At 39.8% G+C, this 21,598-nt stretch overlaps 1 protein-coding gene and 1 non-coding gene across 12 annotated transcripts in view; one reads left to right on the top strand and one right to left on the bottom strand.

The window, feature by feature from the left end:
- Positions 1-21,598, bottom strand: part of PDE8B (phosphodiesterase 8B) — a 357,518-nt gene that overhangs the window by 250,224 nt on the left and 85,696 nt on the right. The gene's annotated exons all lie outside the window — the stretch shown is intronic.
- Positions 18,311-18,383, top strand: TRNAG-CCC (transfer RNA glycine (anticodon CCC)). Its single transcript has one exon. It is a non-coding gene; the product is annotated as a tRNA-Gly (tRNA).

Here is a 21,598-nt window from a genome sequence, read left to right as displayed (position 1 = left end):
AAGTTCCCTCTATGCCTACTTTCTGGAGGGTTTTTATCATAAATGGGTATTGAATTTTGTCAAAAGCTTTCTCTGCATCTATTGAGATGATCATATGGTTTTTCTCCTTCAATTTGTTAATATAGTGTATCACATTGATTGATATGCATATATTGAAGAATTCTTGCCTTCCTGGGATAAACCCCACTTGATCATAGTGTATGATCCTTTTAATGTGCTGTTGGATTCTGTTTGCTAGTAGTTTGTTGAGGATTTTTGCATCTATGTTCATCAGTGATATTGGCCCGTAGTTTTCTTTCTTTGTGACATCTTTGTCTGGTTTTAGTATCAGGGAGATCGTGGCCTCGTAGAATGAGTTTGGGAGTGTTCCTTCCTCTGCTATATTTTGGAAGAGTTTGAAAAGGATAGGTGTTGGCTCTTTTCATAGAATTCACCTGTGAAGCCATCTGGTCCTGGGCTTTTGTTTGTTGGAGGATTTTTAATCACAGTTTCAATTTCAGTGCTTGTGACTGGTCTGTTCATATTTTCTATTTCTAGGAATTTGTCCATTTCTTCCAGGTTGTCCATTTTATTGGCAGTCCAATATACTCTTTTTTCTCTTTTGTTTTTTTGCAGTACACGGGCCTCTGACTGTTGTGGCCTCTCCCATTGTGGAGCACAGGCTCCGGACGCCTAGGCTCAGCGTCCGTGGCTCACAGGCCTAGTTGCTCTGGGGCATGTGGGATCTTCCCAGACAGTGGCACAAACCTGTGTCCCCTGCATCGGAATGCGGACTCTCAACCACTGTGCCCTCAGGGAAGCCCAGTCCAATATACTCTTACCATACAATCCTGACTGCACTCTTATGTATCTACTCAAGAGAAATAATGACAACATATGTCCATATGAAAACTTGTATGCAACTGTTCATAGCAGCATGATTTATAACAGCAGAAGACTGGAAACAACTCAACTGTCTATCAGCTGACAAATGGATAAATAAAATATGGTATATCCTAACCATGGAATACTACTTGTCAATACAAAGGAACAAATGACTAACACCTGGTATAATGTAGATAAACTCTGAAAACATGTGAAGGGGAAGGAGCCAGGCAGAAAAGACTACATATTGTTTGATTCCATTTAAATGGAATTTCTAGAAAAGGCAAAAACAACAACAGAAAGAGGTTAATGGTGGCCTGGGTCTGCGGGTGGGACAAATACTAGGGATCTTTTAGGGGTGACAGAAATGTTCTAAAACTTGATTGTGGTGATGTTTGCATAAGTATATAAATTAACTAAAATTCATGAAATTATAGACTTAAAATGGATGAACTATATAGTATGTAAATTATACCTCAGTGAAGATGTTTTTTAACATAAAAAATGCAATGATAATTCCTAAAAGGCATAAAATTTGTCCCAAATATAGAATATCTTTTTTTTTTTGGTAGTATAGATGGCTCTACCCCACTATATTACATTTTATTCTGTGGCTATACTATAGAAGGCATCTTCTGAGAACCTCTCCCCACCCACACCCCCACAAAAATTTAGACTCAAGCTTAGTAACTGTAAGTTCACCATGAACATCTCCCACCAACTTCACTGCAAATCTTGATTAAAAGGCACCACTTAAAAAAAAAAATAAACATGTTATAGTGAGTATAAAGTACAATTAATTTCTTGTTTGACATTTTTTAGAATGGTTAAGCTAATGAGCAAAAAGAAATTTGACTGATACTTTAATAGAAAACTTAGAAGACACTGATGTCTTACCTGAAGTCTCACTAATAAAATCTCAACATGATAAACTGGATCTCCAAATCATACTTACTATTTTATCAAATCAAAAAGGTATCTAGGGCTTCCCTGGTGGCGCAGTGGTTGAGAGTCCGCCTGCCGATGCAGGGGACACGGGTTCGTGCCCTGGTCCGGGAGGGTCCCACATGCCGCGGAGCGGCTGGGCCCGTGAGCCACGGCCGCTGAGCCTGCGCGTCTGGAGCCTGTGCTCCGTGACGGGAGAGGCCACAACAGTGAGAGGCCCGCGTACCGCAAAAAAAAAAAAAAAAAAAAGGTATCTAGTGGGACTTCCCTGGTGGTCCAGTGGGTAAGACTACACCCTCCCAATACAGGGGGCGTAGGTTTGATCCCTGGTTGCAGAACTGGATCCCGCCTGCATACCATAACTAACAGTTTGCATGCCGCAACTAAGAAGTCCTCATGCTGAACTAAGATGTCTCATGCCGCAACTAAGACCCCACGCAGCCAAAATAAATAAATAAATATATATATATATATATATATATATTTTTTCTTTTTAAGTATCTAGCTTCTTTTAATGGCTTACAAATGGCTTCATTCAAGACAGCTCTAGATTTGGTCTACTATCCTGCACAACTAGTGTTCTTTGAAATACACTTTAAAACATGCTGATGTGGATGAAATATGTTTAGTTACTATCTGTTATCTTCTCCTTCAGCACCTTTGCTAATGATGTCTGGTCACCTTTCTTTTCTCTAATTCTCTGTGTAATTAAGGAGTCTGCACCAATGTTTTCTCTCCTTTAATGGATAATTTTAGTGTGGAAAATAACAGCCAATCTTTCTGAAATTAAAATTCACACTTTCAATGAAAACAGCCCAATCTCCTATCCCTGTGTAATTTTAAAACTTTCCACATGTCTTTGTAACAGACACAGACTCCTCCAGCTTCAGATCTATTGTGAAGATCTCGGATAGGTTAAACATGTTCCTCTTAGGAAATCTCATTCTTGTAATAACCCAGGCTTGTCTTTCCAGAATGCTCTTCTACTTGGGTGGCTTTTAAAGCATGTTTATCTATCCCTGCTACTGGTCCATTATCCCCTGGGAACACGATGTTTTGTAGGGGGTCCTCGAGCTGAGGAACACGACAGCAGCACTTGGACTTCAGTCTATCCAAGTGCATCCAAATATAAGTTGTTTTGCTTCCTTCATCAATACTTTTTCTGTGATCCTTCTGTTTCAACAAGCTTTCCAATGACAGCACAGAAGTCAAAATAAAGACATTTTCTACATTTTGTTTTAGTCAGTCAACTGAGAGTTTTTCAGAAAGGCAATTTAAATTTTAATTAAAACTCGGGGCTCACAGGAAGGCTTGTACACCAGATTCTACTCATGTAGAAAGAAAATAAGCATAACCCACAGGAAAACCCAGTGTACTTCTGCCTTGTAATTGGTCAAATAATATTATGCCAACATTTTCTCCACCAATAGGGGCTAGTTATTAATTTATTTCTGGCAAAATATTCAATATAAAATGTTATAACCACACTAAAAAATTATTCAAAAGCATTTGAGTTTCAATTAATTAAGCAAACAATTATGTAAAATTTTATGCAAAAGACCCCTAGTGTGTGAAAGGAAGTAAAGAAAGATATTAATTCTTACGTCCAAGAGCTCCTTGATTGCATTTCCACAAAATAAAAATATTTTGCCTTCCAAATAAAGATTTCCAAATATGCAGGAAATCTGCATATTTCCAAATATGCTTCTTAAAATGTTTAAGAAGCCTTTTGAATAATATGCAGTTATAACCAAGCAGCATTTTGCTAAATTTTGTTTACAAAACTTCCAAGGAAGTGACCAGATTGTTGTTCATTTCAGTAAACACACACATTGACTTTTTTTTCAATATAAAAATAAAGAATGAAGAAGAGAAGAGTAAGACAGTTGCAAACAGGAATTGCCATCAACAAAGAAGACGGTGGCCTCTTGAAAAGAGGTCTTTTTCTAGAGCTGTCACTAGTACAGCACCATCAGAGGAACAGCCCTTGGATGAAACATCCAGAATACTGTGCGATATACTTACCATGACTCCAACCCATATATGTCATTGCTCTTTGGTTAAGTACTGAAAGTAACTCACAATATTTATTCAAATACTTTCCCTAGCAGAAATACCATAGTTCAAAGTGTACTGTTCTTGAGGGATTCCCTAGTGGCGCGGTGGTTAAGAATCCGCCTGCCAATACAGGGCACACAGGTTCGAGCCCTGGTCTGGGAAGATCTCACATGCCGTGGAGCAACTAAGCCCATGAACCACAACTACTGAGCCTGTGTTCTAGAGCCCACATGCCACAACTACTGAACCCGCAAGCCTAGAGCCCATGCTCCACAACAAGAGAAGCCACTGCAATGAGAAGCCACAACGAAGAGTAACCCCTGCTCTCCGCAACTAGAGAAAGCTTGCACGCAGCAAATAAGACCCAATGCAGCCAAAAATAAATAAATAAAAATAAATTTAAATTTATTTTTTAAAAGTGTATTGTTCTTGAATCTCAAGAAATAACCTTAAATGATGTTCAATATGAATTGAAATACTGAGAGAATAGTGATTAGATGCCATATACTTCAACAGATTAAAAGTAATTAGAGGAACCTAATAGGTATATTTTACTTATGACACAAAAACAATCATAGTAAGAATAATTGCTTACATTTATCAACAGCATATGAACTACATTACCTCACTGAATCACATATTGATAGCAATTGTATCAAGTAAGCACTGTCATTATTTATCTCCATTTTACCCATAAAGGAATGAAGGTTAAAGAGGTTCAGCAGCTTGACCAAGGTCACACAGTTACTAAGTGACAAGGCCGAGGCTGGAATTCAAGTCTGTTTGATGTCCAAGGCCAGCTCCCAACCACCTTCCCTAACTCTCTCACAGGATAATGTGTTCTTAAAGCAAAGCTCACTGTACTCTTGGATGATTTCTCTGGGGAAATGGGAAAGCTAAATTGATTTGCTAAAAAATCACAAGCGTCTGGCCAACTTGCATTTCAGATTTTGCATTTAAAGTTCTGAAGTTATCGTTTAAAAAACAGAGTTGCTATAGCTGCTAAAATGTCTCTGAAAAAGGCACCAGCAAGAACACATCACCTCGTTCACTACCACCACAAGCAGCAACAAAACACTCTCTTATGGTTCAAAACCCTCCTTAACTTGTTTCAACACCAAACTTATGCATGGCCCATGCCAATAGGCCTCCTGTAAAATATCCAGAAGTTCTGGTTCTGGGTAAGGTGCAATAAGCACACTCCATTCTGTCTCTCCAACCTAATGCAATTATAAAACCAGAGAGAATTCATGGAGCAGTTATTTGAGAACCTTGAAAAGTAAATAGTAGCAGGTGGACTGGAGAAGACAACCAGAATTCAAAGTACCTTTGAACTGGTAGTGAATTGACCATTTTTCCCCCATTGGTACACTCGGCCCATATTCAATGCAGACTGAAAACCATCAGTGCTCTCAAAGAAAACTCCAGAAGAAGCCCTAGTTCTGGCTCAAAGAATGGGAAAAGGGTCTCCTAACACTTGGAGGGGGAGGATTCCCAATTTTTTCCATCTTTTTCCATTTTCTCTCATCCTAGCCTTCAAGCTGTCTCATGACAGTAGCAGCAGCAATCTATTCAAGACTAAATCTCTAAGGGAAGAGAACTTTCCTCTTCAGTATGAGAAGCTGTGGTCTGGACGAGGTGATCAAATCCCTGTTACTCTTTTTTTCTAACTCCATCCCCTCATCGCTTGGCTCCAAATGTGGCCACAGTCACAGGAAGTGTACAGCAGAATGAGTTAAATAAAGTCCCAGATTCCTGGCCAGAAGACCAAAAAGGGAAGCCCTGGGAACTAGAAAATACCAAGAGATTGTAAAGAAGGAAGAGCTTGGAAAAGCAAAACCATAAAGCTGTTTATGTACTCCTGGGGTCACCTACAAGTTGCACACACATGGATCTCACATTAAACAGCATACCATAGACTTTGAGAACTAAACTATGAGATAGATCACCTCCCAGGTCACAGGCTGGCCACTGGGTGGCATAAACACCAGACACAAGCAAAGAGCACGGTAAAGTCTTTGAAAATGAAACTTATAGTGAAACTGCAACCCACAGAAGGCTGATAAGAGCTTGTAGCTTAAACCCAACTGGGTTGATTCCCTGTTGAAACAAAAATATCAGGATCTGAAATAAGATTTAATCAAGATACAAAGTCTCACAGTATAATACAATCCAAAATTCCTGGACATAAGAACCAAGAAAGTCACAGCTTGAGTGGGAAAACAGAATCAAAAGATGCTAACGTCAAGTGACAAAGATGCTAGAATTATCTGACAAAGACTTTAAAGCAACTATTATAAATATGGTCCAATAGGTAAAGGTTAACACTTGAAACAAACAGAAAGGTAGAAAGTCTCAGCAAAGAATAGAAGATATAATGAAGAACCAAATAGAAGTTTTAGGATTGAAAGATAAAATTACCAAAGTAAAAAACTAATTAGACAGGCTCAATATTAGAATGGAGGTAAAGGAAAGAATCAGTGAATTTTAAGATAGATCAATACAAATTATCCAATCTGAGCAACAGAAAGAAAAGACTGAATAAAAATTAACAGGGCTTCCCTGGTGGTGCAGTGGTTGAGAATCCGCCTGCCAATGCAGGGGACACGGGTTCGAGTCCTGATCGGGAAGATCCCACATGCCCCAGAGCAACTAAGCCCGTGTGCTACAACTACTGAAGTCTGCACGCCTAGAGCCCCGTGCTCTGCAACAAGAGAAGCCACCACAGTGAGAAGCCCGCACACCGCAACGAAGACACAACACAGCCAAAAATAAATAAATAAAAACTTAAAAAAAATTAACAGAACCTCAGAGACCCGTGGAACAATAACAAAAGGTCAAACATAATGCCATGGGAGTTTGAGAGAAGACAGAAAAATCTTGAAGAAATAATGCCTGAAAGTTTCCCAATTTTGGTGAAACCTACATATTCAAGAAGCTAAGCAAACTCTAAACAGGGTAAACCCAAACAAATCCATGTCCAGAAACACTGTAATTAAACTACTGCAAACTAAAGACTATGAAAAATTCTTAAAAGCATCCAGAGAAAATTATGCTTTATAAGGGAACAATGATTCAAATGACAAGATTTCTCATCAGAAACTATGAAGGACAGAAGGAAGTGAAGCAACATTTTCAAAATGCTGAAAGAAAAGAACTGTCAATCCAGAATTCTATATTCAGTGAAAATATCCATCAGGAACTAAGGTGAAATAAAGACTTTCTCAAGCAAAGGAAAACTAAAAGAATCAGTTTCCACCAGACCTGCTCTAAAAAAAGTTCTAAAGGAAATCCTTCAGACCTAAGGGAAATGATACCAGATGGAAACTTGGAAGATCAGGAACAAAGAAAGAGTAACAGAAATTGTAAATATCTAAGTAAATATAGTAGACTACTATTCTTCTCTTGAGTTCTTTAAAATATGTTTGGAAGTTGAAAGATAATTTTACAACATCTGATGGAGTTTTTAATGTACATAGATCTAATATATAAGATAACTATAACAGAAAGAGGGTAGGATAAAAGTACCTATATGAAGATGTCTTCATACCACTTGAAGTAGAACAATGTTTCTAAGTGGACTTTTCACATGCAAAGAAATATTGTCAAAAACATAACATATAAATTTAAAGTGAATACTAACAAGTTTTCAATAAACCGAAGAAAGCAGGAAAGAAGAAATATAGAAATAAAAAAAATAGAGGACACAAACAGGAAGCAAATAAATTTGTAGATCTAAATTGAAACACATCAATAGTACATTAAGTGTAAATGGTCTAGACAAATCAATTAGAAGACAGATTATTATAACAGATTAGAAACACATGACACAATATGCTGTCTACAAGAAATGCACTTCAGATATAGGTAGGTTAAAAGTAAACAGATGGAAAAATATATACCATGTGAATTCTAATCAAAAGAAATGAAGAGTGGCTACATTAACATCTGTCTAAGTAAACTTCAGATCAAAGAAAATTACCAGGGATTAAAAGGGGATATTACATAATGATAAAAAGATCAATTCACCAAGAAGACATAACAATACTAAGCTTGTAATCAACAAATGACAGTGCTGCAAAATACATAAAGTAAAAACTGACAGAATTAAAAGGAGAAATAGACAAATCCGCAATTATAGTTGGGAGCTTCAACACTCCTCTTTCAGTAATCAATAAAAGTACTAGACAAAAAATCAGCAAGGATATAGAAGAACTGAACAACACCATCAAACAGCTGAACCCAACAGACATTTATAGAACACTTTCCCTAGAAGATATCCCATTTCTTTGCTTTGCAGAAAAACTTCTCAAAATGGTTTTCTAAATTTGCTATCTCCAATTTCTCTCCCTTATTCTCTCTTTAAACTACCCTAAGTAGATTTTTGCCTCCATCACTGTACTGCAACTTTCCTGGTCAAGTTCACCAATGACCTTCACTTTTCTAAATCCAATGGTCCAATATCAGTCATCTTACTTACTCTATTAGGAGCACCTGACACAGTTGATGACTCCCTCCTCTTTGAAGCACTATTTTTCACTTTGCTTTCAGGTAACTGCACTTTCTTCCGCCTACTCAGTGGCTACTCATTCTCAGGAACTGGATTCCTCCTCATCAACCCAATCTCTAAATGCTGGGTGCCTCAGGACTTAGTCTAGTTCTTGGATCTCTTCTTCTTTCTGTCCACACTCACTCCCTTGGTGATCCCATCCAGGTTCATAGCTTTAGGTGTCATCTATGTACTGATGACTCTCAAACTTATGTCAATGGGTAGGACCTTGCCCCTGAACTCCAAACCTGTATATTCCACTGTCTTTGCAACATCTCCACAGAGCTATCTATAAGCCAACTCTAACTTAACATATTCAAACCTTATCTGGCTAATATTTCTTTTTTTAAAAAGTACTTATCACCACCTTAGTGGTTTTCAATTACTCAGGGCAAAAATCTTAGTTCACACATGACTCCTTTCTTTTTCTCAGCTTAGTGGCAATAAAATGTAGTAGTTGAAAATATACTCTGTATCCAGACCACCTGGGTTAGAATCCTATTTTCACCACTAACTAGTCTGTGATACTACACAAATTACCTAAACTTTCAGTGCCTCAGTTTCCTTATCTGTAGGATAGGAATAATAATACTGCTTACTTCCTCGTAGGGCTGTTACAGGGATAAATTAAATTAACATGTATAAATTATTTAGTGAGACTATACACATGTTGGCTATTGTTTTTCATATCATCATCACCATGTCATACTATCAAACTTAATCCATCAGAAATTATGTCACCTGTGTCTTCCAAATACATATGGAATCTGACCACTTCTTACCATCTCTTGCCATTACCACTCTCATCCAAGCCATGGACATTTGTCTCCTGAATTATTCCAGTGAGCTTCTAACTTGTCTCTTTCAGACTATTCTCAATGCATCAGGCAGAATGATCCTAGTAAAATAAATCACTCCTCTGGTTAGAAGGTGGTTCAAAGTAAACACCAGAGTCCTTAAGATAGATTAAACTGACACATGTTGTGCCTACCCATCATCTCTCTGACCTCACCTCTCCTACCCCTCCTTCTCACTTATTCCACTCCAAAAATACAGACCTGCTTGTGGTTCTCTCAAAATGCCAAACCCATTCCAGACTGAGGGACTCCCTCTGTCTGCATCACTCTTCCTCCAGACATCCACATGGCTTGCCCCTTCACCTCTTTCAAGTCTTTTCTCAAAAGTCACCTTCCCAAAGACTCTCTCTGGCAATACATCACAGCAGTTAAGAGCCCAGACTCCACAACCAGTCTGGGTTCCAATCCTGACTTTGCCACTTCCTTCAGTAAATTACCTTCAGTAAATTACTTAATCTCTGGGCTTTCAGTTTCCTCATCTTTAAATGGAGAATAATACTACCAACCTAAATAAGGTTGTTGTGAGGATTCAATGAATTAGCAAATTGTTTAGAATGCTGCCTGGTACATGATGAGGGTCATATTTATTAAATCTAAGAAGCTATGCATTATAAGACACACCATTATTTTATCTGCCATTTTAAATACTGTCAATTAAATTAGTAAATGCTATCAATTACAAGATGCATACCAATTTTAGAGCTGCAAAAATGTTTTTTGAAAAAGTGCATCTTAACATAAGTGAAATGTGATATGAAATGTGATATGAGTGTTGACTATTTCAGAAGGTCATTTCCTTTCCTCTTCCCTGAATTGTTTTCCTCCCTAAGACTTATCTCTAACTAACATATTTGTCTTAGTCAATTTGGGCTGCTATAACAAAGTACCATATACTGGGGGGCTTATAAACAAAGGAAATTTATTTCTCACAGTTCTAGAAGCTGGAAGTCCAAGATCAAGGTCCCAAGCACAGTCGAGTTCTGGTAAGAGCCCTCTTATGGGTTGCAGACTGTCAACTCCTAATTGTGTCCTCACATGGCAGAAAAGAGGGTATGAGAGCTCTCTGGGGTCCCTTTTATAAGGGCACAGATCCCTTTCATGAGGGCTCCACCCTCATGACCATATCAATTCCCAAAGGCAAAGGCCCTATCTCCTAATACCATCACACTGGGGGTTAGGATTTCAACATATGAATTGGGAGGGAGGACACAAACATTCGGTCCATAACAATATTTATATTTCACTTACTTGTTTTTTCTATTGGTAGTCTGCCCCAACTAGAATGTGGCTCTAAGAAGACAGAAAGTTTTGCTGGTGTTTTTTTGGTTTTTTTGGGGGGTTTTTTTGCTGCTAGAACCCAGTATCTTGGCCATTGCCTGATACATAATCGGCTCCCAATCAATATTTGCTGAATAGATGAATGAAAGTATAGGTGAAAAAAAGGGATATGAAAGAAATATTTCTCATTGATCAGAAGATGAACACAGAATTTCAAGATGTGCTGAATGCTTGAATGAAAATGGTGACTGAATTATAACAGAGTAAAGACCTTGTTTGTAGTCCCTGAACTGAGGACACAGTAGGTACTCAACAAATACTTGCTGCATAACTGAATGAATGAATGAACAAATGCCCTTATGCAATCTCCTGGTCCTTGATCGGCAAGAGTGAGTCCCTAAGAGGAGAGCACAGGCATAGCCCAGAGGATCTTATTCCCATGCTGACAGGACAAGTGCTGAGGTACACACAGGAGATGGGGATAAAATGCTGAACATTCTACAGCAAAGGTTACTCTGAATACTTCACCAACTGAATGATATACTAAAAGATCGATAAACACAGCCATTTTTAGTCTATACCCCCCCACTTTTATGTTTCCCAACTTGGAGTTCATACATGCACGCATGCACACACACACAGACATCACATCACAACATACAGATAAATACTGGAAGGAAGGCAGGGCCATGGGTTTACTCTGTGATACAAGAGGGACCCTGAGGCAGCCATGGCATAGGACAATGACTATCGTAGTTATGCTGAGGCCAGGAGCACTAAGGATGGTCCTCATAGATGGGGGTTGGGATGATGGTGGAAAATGACTAGAAGGAGAGGTCTTTGCAGTAATGTGATGATCACAAGCATTTACCAAGTGTCAGGCACTCCACTACATTTTGCATGCATACTCTCATTTAATCCTCACTACTCCCAAAGGAGAGAGGTATCACACTTACCCCATTAAACAGATGAGAAAACAGCCTAAGCAAGAAGCACATATTCTCAAAGATGACACATATCCTAGGAAAGTCTTAGTCTCATCTGTTCTGGACTTCAGGGGTCTAGGAATCTGGGGGAGGATTCTGGAGGAGAAAGGATAAAGGTCAAGCTGCTATGGAGGGGCCCTGGGAAGGCAAGAACCAGCCTGAGGCCTCTGGTAGACTGAACAAGAGCTGCCATGACCCGAGAGCAAACCAGAGGGTCTGGTCTCTAAGTGGCCACTCCGCTTGTTCTCTTTCGTCATTCCTGAGTCTTCAACCAAGTGCTCTTGAATATATGACAGTCTCGTCTCCTCTCCACTCTGGGGAAGCACAGACAGAACCTTAAGTGTATGGGTTGGATAGACTCTTAAAGTGGGGAGGAGGGTCCCACTCCCACCCTGAGGCCTGCACAGAGGTGGAAGCAGTGCAGATCAAAGCAGAAGACAAAACATCCTGGGATGCAGTCAAGAGCCACACAGTCCTTCGGGTGCTAGGTTCTGGGCGCCATTTTATCAATAAAGGTGACAATCCCTACAGAAGGTCAATACTGGAAGGACATAAAGAAATGCTGGGCATGTGTTCCACCTTGTCATCAAGAGCTGCAGCCAAGACTCTGGAACTGGAGAAACAGCCAAAATTATAAGAAGCAAGTCATGGAACGCAGGGACCTCAGCAAGGGGATCCCAGTACGGTTCCCAGATGGCACCCTCCTGGTTGTGGCCACTCTGGACAGACCTTGGGCTCTGGCTAGCCTCTGCCTTCAGTTCCTCAAAGGTACCTCCTGACACCTGACAACTGTTTTGTAAAAACAAAAGATGCACCAGAAGTACCCAAAACAAAGTAGGTACTCATTAAAAACATATATATGCTATATGAATGAATGAATGAACAAAGGAAGGAATGAATGAAAATAGATTTGGGTCTTAAATGCCGCTCAGTGAAATACTTTTTTTTTTTTTTGTGGTACGCGGGCCTCTCACCGCTGTGGACTCTCCCGCTGCAGAGCACAGGCTCCGGATGCACAGGCCCAGCGGCCATGGCTCACAGGCCCAGCCACTCCGTGGCATGTGGGATCCTCCCAGACCGGGGCACGAACCCAAGTCCCCCGCATCGGCAGGCGGACTCCCAACCACTGCGCCACGAGGGAAGCCCTGAAATACTTATTTAAATTGGCTTATTTCCATTGTCAATCTAAGGACTCATGTCAAACTTTTCCCCCTTAAATGCAAAAAAACTCAAATATATTAAATTTGGAAATATTAATAAAAGATATTTTGCAAAGGTTGAAAACACACAAGCAGATTTATTCCAATGCAACAAAAGTCTATTACACACACACACAGCTGGGGAGTGGGAAAAGAAATCCCAGGAGCTCAATCTCCATTGAGGCAGGTGAACCACTAAACACAGTATAAAGTCTCTTTTCAGTTCAGTTCTCCTAACTAAGTACTTCCATTTGAAAGTTTATCCTAATAAGCTAGTGATCAAAATATAAGCAGCATTCATCATACCTACAACGCTAGAAGGTTCTGTCCTCAATCTTCAGAAGAGGAGGATCTCGCTTCCTTATAGGGCCCTTAACAACCACAGGAGGTCAGGGCAGACTCTGCTCCAGGATCTGATCCAGGGATGTGCGGGTATCTGAGTGCTTAGCAAAGAGCAAGCAGGGCTATGACCGTCACCCCACAGGCCTGTTCTTGGGGGCAGGGGGCTGGAGAGGGTAAGGGAGATGTAAAACCAACCAACCAAAGAACCGACCCTGACAGCCTTGCTGGCACTCACAGTGTGGGTGTGCTGCCTTTTACCTCGCATAAAAGCTCAGGAGCTGGAGTTGGTAATAAAACCCCACAGCAAAAAGCCACAGGGTGAAATCATGGTTTTCTTACTCTGAAGACAAGGAGGAAAACAAACTGATTAGCTCCCATCACTTCACACAGCCAAGCCCCGAGCAACGCTGAATTACACTGCCAGCGAAATCTTCCGATTCAAAAGATGTGCTACTTGCAGCAGCATTCCCCCTCAAGTTACAGGTTTTATCATTTCACTTTTTTATCATTTTTATCCCTTAACCCTGGATTACAATTTTTATCATTAAAAGATACATTAGTCAGACAAGGCAATGATGTACTTGGTTTCCATGACAACCCTTCACAAAAAAGTTCAACCTCCTGCATCACCACGAAGCACTTTGAAACCCATTTCCTAGCAACCCCATAGGCACACAGAGACACAGACCTTCATCTGCCCTTTACTTAGACCTAGAAGAATTACATACAGGATGACAGAGAAAGCAGGTCACTAGGTTACCACCAACACTGCAAGTCGGCATATTTCATCAATGTATGAAGCAGAATAGTTCCCAGCTGGGTCTGCAGGGAGACATATGAGGCTATCTGGATGTCTTTAGCACATTGCATCTTCCCCTCAGCTAGGGGTTACAAAAACGCTCAATTAAATTCCACTGTGACTCATTTGACTTGAGGACCAGTGAATACCTTAGAATAATTCACTAATATCTATGCATTCATCTGAAAAGGGAAATTTAAAAATCACCCCCTGCCAATTATGAAAGCATGGCACCCTCTGCTTTAGGCTTATCACTGTATAATGATATGCACAAATGTATTAGGAAAATAAGGAAAATGTGCAAAGTTTAAGAGACTTCATAACAAAGTTACGATCTAAAAGATAAGAAGCTTCTGCAGGAGTAAATGTGAAATAGAGTGGAATTTTTTAAAAATGAGAAACAGACGTTTTTCTATACTTGCACTATTTCTCAACGTTCTCCAAAATAACTCCTTCTAAAATTAACAAAAAATAGAATGTGCTCACTGTAAAATAGTTGGTTATTGTGCATACTGGTCTCCAACTGCAACCCACCACCGCTGTCCATTGCTCCGTACCCGGGGAAGCTCACCTCTGCAGCCTGCACCCCCAGCCTCCTTTCCCAGCTGGCTTCACGTTGGCAAGGCAGTGGAGGACGAGCAGAAACTGAGGTTGGGGCATTTCTTCCCCACTCCTCCCTGCTTCAGTGCCCTGGCCTGGAAATAGCTTGTGCCATCGTGAGCACAGCTCCTGCCAGGGGCCCTACGGTCCGCAATGCTCTGTCCTCTCTTGGCCCCTTCGGCCCTAGATCTGGTGAGGGCTACACACGGTTGCTAGTCGGGGCACCTCACTGTTTCCTGTCTTCCTTAATCTCTGCTCACACCTTTTCTCCATTTAAGTCTTTTCATTAGAACCATCTGAGTTGAATTGTTTCCCTGACTGATGCAACTTTGACAACTGCAATCAATTCTGAATTAACATGCAGCAAAATCTTTTGTCACACAGCTCCCTTTTGACATTATTACCATTATCATTCCTACCTTCTCTGATTATCATACAAAAAAGCTAGAAAAGAAGGTGATTTGAAATTCCCTCCTTTTAAGCATAAATCCAATTCATCCGACTGTAACCAGGGAAAAGGCAGCCTAAAGAGAGACAGAATGTTTCCTTAGGAACTTTATTTCCTTCTACAAAGCAATGCTACTTAATCAAAATAAGAACTGGAAAAGTAGGAAGGGCAGTTTTCCACAGACCTCCTCAAAGTCTTTTTCAGCTAGGTCTTCACAGCCTGGCTTGTTTAGCTTGCTGTATTGGGAATTTCCACAGCCGGCAGCTGCATCTGCATTCACATCAGCAGGTAGAATATGCATTCCAAAACAACTACACATGAATTTTGCATGAGCCACCATTTGGGAATTACCTTTACCTCCATTCCCTCTAAATTAGCAAAACAAATATCAAGAACCAACACACAATGTGTGACTCATTGTGCCCAAACTGGAAACCTGGCCCTACATTTAATTCCAGTGTTCCAAAGATTTCATACTGATACTAAGCTTCTAAACCAAATCCAAACCTTAGTTTCTGCATTTGTAAAAATGGTGATTAACCCTCTCAGGTGTTACTGTGAGATCTGAATGGCACGTACTCCATGGCGCCTCCTGTGGCAGCAAAAGAAAGTGCCACTTAACCTCAAGTTGTTTGCCTTTCCTCAAAATCCTACCAATTACTTCTCTTAGACGGGAACTGGGGCAGTGATTCAAACGTGTAGGTTTTTTCTAATGCACAGGCTGGGGCCCATTAGACTTTTTTTTTCTTTTAATCTGGTTTTTAAACATTTTCTTTTTTTTGGCTGCGTTGGGTCTTCGTTGCTGCACGCGGGCCCTCTTTAGTTGCGGCGAGCAGGGGCCACTCTTCACTGCGGAGGCCTCTCCCATCGCAGAGCACGGGCTCTAGGCACACAGGCTTCAGCACTTGTGGCATGCGGGCTCAGTAGTTGTGGCTCACAGGCTTAGTTGCTCCACGGCATGTGGGATCTTCCCGGACCAGGGCTCGAACCACAACCCCTGCATTGTCAGGCAGACTCCCAACCACTGCTCCACCAGGGAAGTCCCGGCCTGTTGGATTGTGATTCTAGAGCTCTGGTATAGAATCCACAGGGGATTCTGGCATACTTGGGTATATGAATATATTACATGAGCATAAAGCCCAGTGTGGGAGTTAGGCCTGTGCTCTGCCTTCCTGAGCTAAAAGGTTACAGAGCAAATAAAAATGACAAGAAGCACTAACACAGTTATTCTGGGGGTTCCCTGAATCTAGCATAGAACTGAGACCCAAATTCGTATCAGATTTCACCCACGGTATCTTGTTTAATTCTTTAAAACAACCCTGAATTAGCCATTAGGGGAATACAAATCAAAACCGCAATAAGATCTACCTCACATCCACCTGAATGTCTCTAATAAAAAAAGACAGGTAACAAGTATTGGTGAGGATGTGGAGAAATAGAGAAACCCCCCTCCATACCTGGTAGTAGAAATGTAAAATGATGTGGCTGCACTGGAAAACAGTTTGATTGTTCCTCAAAAAGTTAAACAGAGAGTTACCATATGATCCAGCAATTCTACTCCTACTATATACCCAAGAAAAATGAAAATATATGTTCATACAAAAACCTGTACAGGATGTTCATAGTAGCATTATTCAAAATAGCCGAAAAGTGGAAACATCCCAAATGTCCATCAATGAATGAATGGATGAACAAAATGTGGTATATCCATACAATGGAATATTATTGGGCAATAAAGAGGGATAAAATACTGATATATACTACAACACAGAAGAACCATGAAAACATTATGCTAAGTGAAAGAAGCCAGACACAAAAGGCCACATATTGTATGAGTCCATTTATATGAAATATCCAGAATAAGCAAATCCATAGAGACATAAAATAGATTAATGGTTGCCAAGAGTTAGGGAAATAAGGAATTGGGACTGACTGCTAATAGGTATGGAGTTCCTCTTGGGTAGGATGGAAATATTTTAGAATTAGACATTGGTGATAGTTGCACAACATAATGAATGTACTAAAACCCACTATATTATACACTTTAAAGTGGTGAGTTTTATGTTATATGAATTGTAACTCAATTGAAGAAAAAGTCAGTGACATGACACTTTGTACCAAGTGTTCTGGAGTAGTACTTGTTCTGGAGTAGTAGTATTTAAAGTAGTAGTACTTACAATGTTTCAAGCACTAGACAGGACTGGACAGGGGGGCCCCACCTGCAGTCTAGGCTTACTAAAATTCTAACACCAACTTTTCTTTTATCAAACTGTTGGCAAGGAAAATGAATTCTGTATTTGATTCTACCTCCTATCACTGAGGCATATGGTTTGACAAGAAAGTAAATTTACATAGTTACATTGATTACACTGAGAACATAAACATTGTAAAGAATATTTGGAGTTAAGCTCCTCTGCAGTCAGTCACTAAATCTACAAACTTACATAAATTTACAAACACACTTTACAGACCTCTTCCTTCCACCCATCCTTTCTGTCTTCCCATTTCTCTCTCCCCTGCCCCCAGCAAGGATGTTCTGACCAAACCACGCCAAAACTTGGGCATCACTCCAGATCATTCCATCTCCCACCTCTGCCTTATCCAAACATCAAATCACTTCCAATTTAAAAGATAAAAGTGTATTCCCTCCACTCTATTGCCACTACTTTAATCCAGGCCCTTTTTATCTCTTGCCTGAATTATTGTAAAAGTGATCAGTCAATCTCCCACAATCTTCTCAGATCAAGAAACCACAACCCTATGTCACTACCCTGCTTAAAACCCTCCCTGGGATCCCCTTGATAAAGTCCCCATTTTTTTAGCCTTGCAAAGGGGAAACCCCAAAACTGGCCCTTGCCTTATATTTGACTCTTTTGCATGTCTTTCACCCACAGTTTACACTAAACTGTTGGATGGTAGCCCTCAGACATACCATCATATTTCACCCACCCTGCTCCCATGTCTGTGCACACTGTTCCTTCTGTTTTAAAATTCCCTCCTCCTCTCCCTATTACCATATACACACCAAGTTAATCCTTATTTGACGTTCAAGGTGACACTCAAGTTTGCATTATTTAAGAGGCCATTTCCATGCCACACTGGCTTAGATGCTCTTCCTTCTTGCTTCTGCGGAACCCTACCTCTCTCAGACTTTAGCAAACTATAGTAAACACCTGTATGGCAGGCAGACTCTAACATCTCCCACAATGATTCCCACCTCCTAGTATTCATACCCCCATGAATCCCACCCTCTTGAGTGTGGGCTGGCCTAGCGACTTGCTTCTAATCAAAAGAATACAGCAGAGATGATGGGCTGTCACACCTGTAATTAAGATACACAAGATTGTGACTGACATCTTACTAAAAGACGGTCTCTCTTGGGACTTCCCTGATGGTCCAGTGGCTAAGACTCTGTGCTCCCAATGCAGGGGGCCCGGGTTCAATCCCCGGTCAGGGAACTAGATCCCACATGCCCCAACTAAGAGTTTGCGTGCTGCAACTAAGAGTTCACATGCTGCAGCTAAGGATCCTGCATGACACAACTGAAGATCTCACATGATGCAACTGAAGATCCTGCACATGGATCCTGCACGTGGCAACAGAGATCTCACATGCTGCAACGAAGACTGGTACAGCCAAATACATAAATTAATTAATTTAATAAAATAAAAGACAGTCTCTCTTGCTGATTTTGATGAAGCATGCTGCCATATCTGACTGGTCCATGTGGCAAGGAACTGAGGGTAGCCTATGGCCAACAGCCTGCAAGGAACAGAGTCTCTCGGTGTAAAAGGCATTGAAAAACTGAATCCTGCCAACAACCATGTCAGTAAGCCAGTCAAACCTTCAGATGAGACCTAGCCCTAGCCAACACCTTACAGGCTTGTAAGAGACCCTGAAGTAGAGGACACAGATGAGCTGTGCCTGGATCCCTGACCCACAGAAACTAATAACAAATTTGTGTATCTTAAGCCACTTAATCTGTGGTATTTTTACACAGCAATAAATACAGGCATACCTCATTTTATTGTGCTTCACTTTACTATACTTCACAGATATTGTGTTCTTTACAAATTGAAAGTTTGTGGCAACCCTACACTGAGCAAGTCTATCAGTGCATTTGTTCACTTCATGTCTCTTGTCACACTTCGTTAATCCTCGCACTATTTCAAACTTTACATTGTATTTGTTATGGTGATCTGTGATCAGAGATCGTCAATGTTATACCTGCAAGTTGATTATGACTCGAATGCTCAGCTGATGGTTAGCATGTTTTTAGCAATGAAGTGTTTCGTTTTTTTAGACATAATGCTATTGCACACTTACTGGACTACCGTATAGTGTAAATATAACTTTTATATGTACTAGGAAACAAAAATTTCATGTGACTTGCTTTATTGCAATAGTTACTTTATTGCAGTGGTGTGGAACTGAACTTGAGATATCTCCAAGGTATGCCTGTACCTATTTGTATGTCATTCCTCATCCCAACTAGAATATAAACTCCCCTAAGGAAGGGACCATCTTATTCATCTTTGTATCCTAAATCTAACACAAGGGCTTGATGCTCAGTTAGACTCTCAATAAATATTTATGAACTGTTGTTGAATTGCACCAATCTACCCTAATGCTTCTGCATGTGTGACAATCAAGCTGTCCTAGTTTGACAGCACCGCCTGATGGCCCGCAGAAGGAACCGTGGCCCAACCTTGCTTCTCTCTCCTAAACTGAGGCAGGTAAACAACTCTGTCTTCCTTCTTTCGTGACACACAATAAAGTTACTCTACCTTCAAGAGTATCTCTTCTGGACATGCACAGGCACACAGCCACTTTTTATCACTTTCTCCATCTTTCAGTTTCTAATCTGCACCCTCCAAATCTGTCTCATTCTGATACATGTTTGCTCTCTCTCTTGATAGCGCCCCTGCTTCTCTCTTTCTTCCCACGCGCCACCTCAACTTCATCACACTTTCTTATTCACTCATATACAACTCAGGAGCCACCCTAAGCATTGCTCACTGATAAAGCTGATATATCTGTATAAGGAAAAAAAACAAGATCCATTTACAAATGACATTAACATAAGAAAGCACTTCAGTAGAAGTATCTGTAGATCAGATATGTGATTCTAGCACAGAAAAGAGAATCACATTTTTAAACATACGAAAGAATACACATCTGTGCGTTCAATTTCTAAAATGGAAAAAAAACACAAAACCTTGATTTTAGGTCTTGATGACTAAAAATTAAGATAAGGTATTAATTACGTTCTAAGTCCTCATGAAGATGCAAGGGAATTCTTTAAAACAATCAGTGATGCTGAGCCCCCTGTGGGTGTATTCTGTGGGTGTTGACAGGGTTAATGATAATGTAACTGCTGAACTTTAAGGTAAGTGGAGAGACAGAAGTGACGGTGAAAAGGCAGTCAGGACTCTTCCGAAACCATTTTGCTGCCATGAAAAGGTGAGGAGAATTACAGTATCCAACAGACATTTACCATTGAGAGGACCAACCTCCTCTAGAAAATTTTTCTCAAAGACCTTACATCTCCATGAAAGTGAAACTATAGCTGGGGTAAAAACAGCAAAAAGCAGGTTTTACTCACAAAGAACCCTCTGCTAGAGATTTTACGCTTGAGAAAAACGACATTACTATTTTACAATTTCTAGAGAACTAAAGGGCCCCCAAAAATTCTCCATATGATGGGCAGAAGTTAACGTCCCAGATTAGATAAATAAGGCCTTTCTGGAAAAAAAATTATTTCATTATTGCACTAAAAAAAAAGATATCATAATATGAAAAGATATCAGCATAGGACCATTCTCTTCAGCAACAGTTATAATAGCAAAAAATAATTCAAAAATATCAATGGCAGACTGGGTGAATAAGCTATTGTACAGCCATATAATGGAATATTATACAGTTATAAAAAGGAATGAGGAACATCTTTATGAATTATGGTGGAGTGACCTCTAAAATATATTGTTAAATGAAAGAAGCAAAATGCAGGAAAATGAGTTAGTATGCTACCATTTATCTAAGAAATGGAGGATATAAACATGGTTGTATATAATTAAAACAATATTATAAAACCCACAAACATTTTAAATATAGTTACTTTTTGATGGAGGGCATACTATGTAGAAGGTAGGGATAAAATCTAAACTTCTCTCAATAAACCACATCATAAAGATTTTACTTTGTAACATGTAAATAATTTACATTATTATAACAAAATCAAAATTTTTAAAAGAGCAAATCAAAAGTAAAATGAAACAAATGAATGTAACTGTTTTGAATTAATCACCATTCCACTGTTAATAGGATTGCTACATATAAAGGAACATTCAAATGACTTAAAACACAATAATTTGCCTGTTTATCCCTAGTAGGATATACTCTAATGTAAAAAATTACTGGGAAAAAAACACTAAACTGTTCTCAGCGATGATTCTGAGACTGTTGTATGTGTGTTGTGGGATAGAACATATGAGGAATTATCTTGGTGTTGTTAAGAACCAGGATTTATGTTATGGGAAGAGGAAATAATGTTAAGACTGATGAGGTTAAAGAAAAGGTCCTAAATCTGAACTGGAAGTGTTAGTATAAACTCATGATGTATTTTATCTTTAAAAACATTTATCTTCTGTCTATGTCCACTTAAAAAGCCAGG

This window comes from Kogia breviceps, chromosome 4 (genome assembly GCF_026419965.1).
Source record: "Kogia breviceps isolate mKogBre1 chromosome 4, mKogBre1 haplotype 1, whole genome shotgun sequence".
Lineage (NCBI taxonomy): Eukaryota > Metazoa > Chordata > Mammalia > Artiodactyla > Physeteridae > Kogia > Kogia breviceps.
Note: the sequence above shows the minus strand (reverse complement) of the source record. Positions and strands in the feature narration are given on the sequence as shown.